General features: G+C 32.6%; 1 pseudogene; it reads left to right on the top strand.

Moving 5' to 3' along the window:
* The first annotated feature begins 4658 nt into the window (after positions 1-4658).
* Positions 4659-5513, top strand: LOC122580597 (annotated as a pseudogene).
* Positions 5514-7897: the final 2384 nt, after the last annotated feature.

Here is a 7897-nt window from a genome sequence, read left to right as displayed (position 1 = left end):
TGTGCCCCTTCTTGTTTACTTATACGGGTTTGGGAATAAAAGATTTTTGTTCGTGCTTTTATATCCTTTGAGTTTTTTACAAGGCTTAAATAAACCCCTTCTTCTATTCGTTACCATATTATTCTCTGTACATCTTTTTTAAAGAGATTTAATGATATTTCATATGAATGATTTGTCACACTTTTAAGGTATTCATTCACATTCACATAAGATAAAAAAACACGAATGTATTTTATGATATAAAATTTTTACATACAAATTTTTTCTACTCTGTTAATTTCATTTTTTTATGTGCAAGAGTAAAACTCTTTTTTTATTTGAAATTTTTTGAAATTTCGTAACAGATTTTTTTTTTACAGATTTTTCTATTAAATGATTTTTTTTTCACAACTTAATTAACTTAAAATACTTATACTAATACTTTTTTCTCACTTTAACATACAAAACTCATTAATTGTTATTTTTAAATTAATTTTTATTCATGTATCACATGAATAAGATAAGAAGCTGGTTTCTACCGATAAACTATAACATTATTGACATATTCTTAAAACGACACTTGGTGTAATCTATGATTGATACGTGTGCTTTTAATTTGTTTATTTTGTTAAATTAGTTTTTTAAGTTGTATACAAATTCAAACTCCTTGTTAGATTTAGAATTAAACTCTAACTCTTGACTTATTAATACAAAAGACATTATAACCTTGTTTAATTTGATTGATCATTTTCTCATTAATAAATTGTCTCTTTTTCTTTCTCAAATTTTCAACTCCTATTACTTATATTAATTATATTAACATGAAGACTTCTAAAATTCAAGTTTACGATCCGAAATCACATGGCTATTTGCCATCATCCAATATGCTTACAAGTTCCGATTTTGATGTGTTTCTAAAAGTTTAAGGTTAATCCAAAATTCTAATTAAACATATATTATATTTATCATTACTGTATATTATAATTTAGCTTCGATTCTCAATTTACTTTAACAACAATTTATTTCATATTCACGAATCATATATGAGACATATTCAAATTTCTTTATGATACAATGTATATAATTACCGTGGGGTATTAGGAGTTTAGGACCAGTTGTATATATATATATATATATATATATATATGGGAAAAGGGAATATAAGGTTGTTCGGTACCTAAGCTTAGGTGTAGAACTCTTCACATACTAATATTTTATTATATCTTGTTTAATGAATAAATGCATGGGCCCTCATGATTTTTATGGATTAAAAAAACAATATGTGAGAGTTTAACACCTAAGCTTAGATACCCGACAACCTTATATTCCCATCCCCCTATATATATATATATATATATATATATTATCTCTCCATATATATAAACTTTTTGTCATGTGTCACAAGACGCCACTTCCACATAAGATGTTCTATTTCCACACTTTTGGGGGGCATCTTGGGGTGTGACATAACGCTACATGGCGCAAGTCGCCCCTCCCGCAAGATGTCCCATACCACTTAGCCTCAAAGTAAGACGTTATATTTTGACTAAGAAAATACGAGTACACGCCACATCTCCAATAACACTAATCATACAACCACCAATATTAGTATATTTTGGATTTTGGGGTTTTGTGCCCGAACTCTTTTTTTTTTCTTCCATATTTTTATATTTTATTTATCTTATCTATACTTTTATACTAGTATATAAAAATTATAAGCCCATGTTGAAAGTTTACAAAAATGAGACATGCGAATTGACCAAAATACCATTAATAAATTAAATCACTATCAACTCTTAATATTAAATTACACCATTAATCAATTATATTATAAAATATCTCTACTAACTCCCTTTAAATCAAATACCTATACCTACACCAATTAATGTCGTCACCACCATCACCATTCGTCGTCGCCATCATATCACGTAATCGTCGGTTCGCCACCGCATTGTGCAGGTACGATGCCCGTGTTTAATAATAAGAATGGTCTCTATATTTTGTATATCTTTTCAACTTTACTTATTTTTCAAGTTCATCACACTGATGGTCCCTTAATTTGAAATTTTTAACAACCATGGTCCAATTTAATAGATCCGTCTGTTTTCATCTATTTCTTTATACTTAGATGAACCCTCTTTTGAAGTTTACGACACATCCATTACAAAAAATTTTATTTTATTTTCTTTTACCGGCTATTGATACATGCACATTCAATAAATATTATATGTATTGAATTATATCATTTAGTTGTGATATAGTATATGCTTTGTAAGTGAGTGTATTAAAAGTGTTATAATAAGACCTCAAATAAAAGGTTAACTAAAAATTAAATTATTTAGTTTTTGAATACAAGTATTATTTACTCTATATGTATAGTCAATTATTTGGTTGTAACATTAAAATAGTGACATACATATTATGAGTTTTATAATGCATGCATGATTGTGGGCTACTCCCTTTATCACCATATAGTTTTAAAGTAGAACCCCATTGAGCTTATATTAGGCTTGATGAGTTGAGAATATAATTACTACAGTTGGTATCAGAGACAAGTTTGTCTAAATATTAATGTGGATGGTTTCCCGGTTAGACCCGATTCTATGGTATTAGTAGAACCCGATTTGCCTTGTACTGAAAGGAATCTGGTAAAAGGCGATGTGTTCTGATGGCAAATGTCGACGGTATGAAAAAGGTGAGACCATGGACAATAGTTAAAGGGAAGACCCAATTGCGGAATTTGGGTTTGAGGGGAGGATTGTTGGGTGTAAACCCATATCCCACATTGGAAAAAAAACTATAAGCATGTATATAAGGTTGTAGGCTACTCCCTTTATCACCATATGTTTTAAATTGGAGGCCCATTGAGCTTATATTAAGCTTGATGAGTTGGAAATATAATTACTACAATTGGTATCAGAGACAGCTTCGGCCAAATATTAATGTGGATAGTTCCCCGGTTAGACCTGGTTCAAAGGTATTTATTGGTTTGCCTTGTACCGAAAGGAAGCTGTTAAAAGGCGAAGTGTTCCGGTGATAAATGTCGGCAGTATGAAAAAGGTGGGATCATGGACTATAGTTGAAGGGGAGACCCAGTTGCATAATTTGGGTTTGAGGGGAGGATTGGTGGGTGTAAACCCATATCCCCACATTGAAAAAAGAATAAACTCTAAGCATGTATATAAGGTTGTGGGCTACTCCCTCTATCACCAGATGGTTTTAAAGTGGAACCCCATTGAGCTTATACTAAAGGCTTGATGAGTTGGGAATATAATTACTACATGTCGTGTTCAAAATAGGAATGTGTAAAGACTTGTTTGGCAAATGGAATGAATATATTGAGAAATCTTAGTGACAAAACAACAAGTTAATTACCACATTAGGTCCTTTACAAAACAAAAAATGTGATTTTTTCGATTTTGACGGATCAATGTGTTGTTAAACACTTAAATAATGATAATTAGTTATGCACTATGTCAGTTTTATGGAGTTTCATTTTAATTTGGTTATCATTTGATAGCCAATATATATATATATATCCGGATCTTGAAAATTGGTTAGAGCTGATAATATTTATAGATGTATTTGTTGTATACCAATTTTTGATGCTTTTATAAATCTTCCATTTGTTTTATAATTATGAATTATTATAATAGTATATATATATATAGGGGGATGAGAATATAAGGTTGTTAGGTACCTAAGCTTAGATGCCGGACACTCACATATTAATTTTTTAAACCATAAAAATCATGGGGCCCATGTATTTATTCATTAAACAATAAATAATAAAATATTAGTATGTGAAGGGTTACACACCTAAGCTTGGGTGTCGGACAACCTTATATATATATATATGTCTAAATCATTTAGATATAAATTTGTTAATGCCCCCAGTACAGAGTTGTTGTATAAATTTGTTAATGTGTGATTCAAGTGCGTGTAGATATTTCCATTTTAAAGGTATATCGTAGTTAAAAGCTAAAGTATGTCAGGTCGCATGGTTACTACTCCTCTATCTTCTTTATGTAGTCGGGTGATACTCATCACACACGTATATTCTTATGTTTTTTTTCAGCCGACAGATATGGTACCTAAACTCTTTACACTTTCTGACTTTTACCTCATTGTAGTTGGAGGTTCTTATGGAAGCAATCTCTCTACCTTTGGGTAGATGTAAGACTATATACAGTTCATCCCTTACCCCGTTCAGGGATTGGGCTTTGTTGTTGTTGTTTGTGTTGTAGTTTTAAGTATGTGGCTATTAGTTGTGTTTTTATCATTCTCCCTTGAACTCTTTCACAACTTATTTAGATAGAAAAATGTGGGAAAGTCTTGTGAAATCTGGATATGTACGTTACTAGGTAGGTTATAAAAAGCCTTAATTTTATCTTCACAACTGTTATAATAATTTGTTGCGTTATTATCACTTATATGAGTCCGTAGAGTGCTTAAAATGTGTTGAGCATGAAATGTTGATGCTGCTTATATATAGTCAAGTTATTATTAGCTTAAGGTAAGTTGTATTGTCGAAAAGTTTTACAAAATATATTCCGATTTCTTTATCCTGTTGTCATCTAAAGTGTTCAACTTTTTTGAGTTTTGATCGATTACTAAGTTATTTAAAAATATGACGTCCTCATTTGTGACTTTAGGATCAAGCGACTTCTAAACTAATTATGCCTAAACAGAAAGTTGAAACTAGTAATACTGACACTATCTATGATGTATGCATGGACTATTTGAGTGGACATAGGTTCAAACCTCACAGCCTCTCGCTAATTTGAATGGCCATTATGATCCCGTTTGGCAGGTTGCTTGGGCTCACCCGAAATCCGGCTCAATTCTCGCATCTTGTTCATATGATGGGTCTGTGAACATTTGGAAATAAGTCATTTTAAATGAGCGGACACAGGTTCAAACCTTTATCGATCACAAGTCATCTGTAAACTCAATTGCTTGGGCCCCACATGAGCTTGGCTTGTGGTATTTCTGATGGAAAAATAACGGTCCACACGGCCAGACAAGATGGTGGGTGGGATACTTCACGAATAGAACAAGCTTACCCTGTTGGGGTGACCTCAATTACATAGGCACCTTCAATGGCACCTGGTGCAATAGTTGGTTATGGTGTGTTTGACCCAGTTCCAAATCTCGCTTCTAGTGGGTATGACATGGGTATGACAACCTCGTGAAAGTGTGGAAGCTGACTGATGGGATTTGGAAAATGGACTGCTTCCCGACCCCTCAAATGCACAAGATTTAGTGAGGGATGTTGCTTGGGCAACCAATTTGGGTCTTCTAAAGTTGATCATTGCAAGTGGTTCTCAGGATGGGACCGTTGTGGTATGGATTGTGGGAAAAGAAGGTGAGCAGCGGTCCGATAAGGTGTTAGATAACTTTAAGATCACTGTTTGGAGAGTCTCATGGTCTCTTACCGGAACCAGTTGGTTGTTGCTGTTGGGGAAAAGAATTTCACGTTATGAAAAGAAGGTGTCGACAGAGAGTGGCATCAGGTGACAATTATCGAATAAGATGTGTTTAAGAGTTCTTGTTTTGTTCTTACTATACAGATTTTTTAGTATTGTTTCCATTTGAGCTTGGGTGTATTCTTGGGTAACTGTTAGTATTTTTAGGTAATTAAGTAATGTAAGGCATGTAAAAATTGACAATAGTATTGTTCCAAGTTTGTTTTTCAAATTCTCTTTCATTTTGACTGGTGAACTCAATCTAGCAGAGTACACTTGTGTAATTGGGATTCTATGATTCTGATCTCCAGGATGGTTTTGTTGGTTGCTTTTTCAAATAACCACGACCATCTGCTATATCTATTCGATTAACATGAACATTTGTTCTGATTCACTTAGACCAGGAGAGAATGTTTCTACATTTCAACACTCATAACTACCAAAAGTATGATCATATGATGTTTTTTCCACAAAAGGTAAGCATATATTAAGAAATGACCAATTATCAATACATTAAGAAATCAGAATGGCAGTGAATTGGACATTCTCAATTACTAAGACCATCCACAACAAGGGTATCCATAGGTGATTTGTGATGACATGGAGGATATTTGTAGGAAGGGTATTGTTGTGAGTGATGAGGTGGAGGGTATCCATCCTTTGGTGTTTGTAGAGAAGGATGGAGGTAGATGACAAAAATTGGATGGATGATGAATTGGTTTGGCAAAAATTAGTTGGGAAGTTATTTGGTTGTTTGTAAGAATGATGGTTATATTATTATTATTGTGGGTAAAAGGTGTTTGTGGGAAGGATGGATGAAAATCTGACGTGACACAGTGATTAGGATGTTTGTTAGATGGATATCCTAAACTGATGCGGACAGTTTAAGATCATCTACAACAAGGGTATCCATAGATGATTTGTGATGACATGAAGGATGTTTGTGGGAAGAGTATTGTTGTGGGTGATAAGGTGAAGGATATCCATCCTTGGGTGTTTGCGATGAAAGATGAAGAGAGAGGAAAAAAAATAGTTTGATGGAAGTTCAAAATGGCAGATTAGTTACTACACAAAGAAGATGAAATGCAAGATGGGCTGGGCAGACTTTGTTAGTTTGTTTCTTACTTTTTTTTTCTTTTATGTCTCAATACACAGTCACATACACATACACATATACGAGTATATATTCTGATGGCAGCTATGGGTTTGATGGATGTTAAAAGTTCTTAGAGTTGTTATTTAATAAATTCAAAAACAAATTAGCTGGAAGTTAAAAGTTCTGGATTTGATGGTAGATATGGGTTTGATGGAAATTAATAAACTTCACAAAAAATAATAAATTTAAAGTTATAAAGTTATTGGTTATGTGAAAATTATATAGATGTTTGTAAAAAAGATGAATATGTTATTGTTGGGGATAAAAAATATTTATAGGAAACAAGAGTGAAAAAGTTGTTAAAAGAATAACCTAATAACCTAACCCAAACTAGAAACATGCATTCATCCAACAAGTTATATCTTATATAAACAGTTAGGTCTCTCTTACTAAGGTCACTTCTTAAACCTCTTCCTCGCTGCCATGTCAGCATGTTTTTAATTAAGAACTACCCCTAACATTAAAACCTTTTCCTTAACTTTTTTATCCTCCCTCTACCTAAACTTTTTTTTATTCTATTGAGTTAATTGCGAGATTCGTCCATATGGTTTACCCACTTTCGTGGATTACATCCCTGCTCAAATATTTTAGCCAAATACATCCAAACTATCAAAATTAGTTGCATGTTCCATCCCTGTGGTTGACGGCGTCAAATTTTCTTCGTTAAGTTAGATCACGTGCCCCTCACATGAGGGCACTTTGGTCTTCTTCCCCATTATTCAGCTTCATAACTTGATCTAATCCATCAAGAAAAACAAACACATTTTCAACTCAATTCCACCACTGTAATTTGCAAACACCAAAATCTATATTTTCAAACACCAGAAAATAACTATCCATCTAAATCCAATGTTTATCTTCAAAAATCCCAAAATGACATCCGGATCTAAAGTACATAAAAGAAATTGAACAATTTAGAGCAAAACAAAAACATTTTATATCAATTGTAAAAGGGAAATGCTAAATACAGCCCTTAAACAAAAACTTTTTATATCAATTGTAAAAAAACTTATACCTTCCATATTAAAAGCCCGCCCCCTGATTTTCATAGTAAATGTACATACAATTTATGCACCTTAAACACAACCCTTAGGGCTGTATTTAGCAAACCCCATTGTAAAAATCATACCGACTGACAGATCAAAACCTATACTTTAATCTCCATAAATTAAATATTTTTCGATAATCCTGGATTTAAACTCATCGTCATTCATATTCCATATTTATACAATTTCCTAACATTAAAATTCCAAAAATAGAAGTTGCTTAAATTAAGGATAATGTCCAAACTATA

Source organism: Erigeron canadensis, chromosome 8, assembly GCF_010389155.1.
Source record: "Erigeron canadensis isolate Cc75 chromosome 8, C_canadensis_v1, whole genome shotgun sequence".
In the NCBI taxonomy this organism is placed as follows: domain Eukaryota; kingdom Viridiplantae; phylum Streptophyta; class Magnoliopsida; order Asterales; family Asteraceae; genus Erigeron; species Erigeron canadensis.
The sequence above is the reverse complement of the archived record's forward strand: the minus strand, read 5'-3'. Positions and strand labels throughout refer to the sequence as shown.